Raw genomic sequence first — 262 nt, 5'->3', positions numbered from 1 at the left:
GGGCTTTCCTCTTCTTGAAATGATCCACCTTTGAGGTTTGCTCTCTGCTTCAAAGGCCCACAGTGACTGTGCAGATGACGGGCTGTAACAACAGCATGAAAGGGAGTTTTATCAATAGTACCTGGAGCTCAGTAACTCATAAACCTTTCATTAGCTTTCCATCTATGACTGCTCAGGTCCTAGGAAGTAGATTTAGGCTGGAAGACGGACGTCTCCATAAATCATCATCTCTGAAAATTACGGAAACGAAGGGAGCCTTTTT

The sequence above is a fragment of the Pteropus vampyrus genome, unplaced genomic scaffold, assembly GCF_000151845.1.
Source record: "Pteropus vampyrus isolate Shadow unplaced genomic scaffold, Pvam_2.0 Scaffold86, whole genome shotgun sequence".
Classification (NCBI taxonomy): Eukaryota; Metazoa; Chordata; class Mammalia; order Chiroptera; family Pteropodidae; genus Pteropus; species Pteropus vampyrus.
This window is presented reverse-complemented; position numbering follows the sequence as displayed.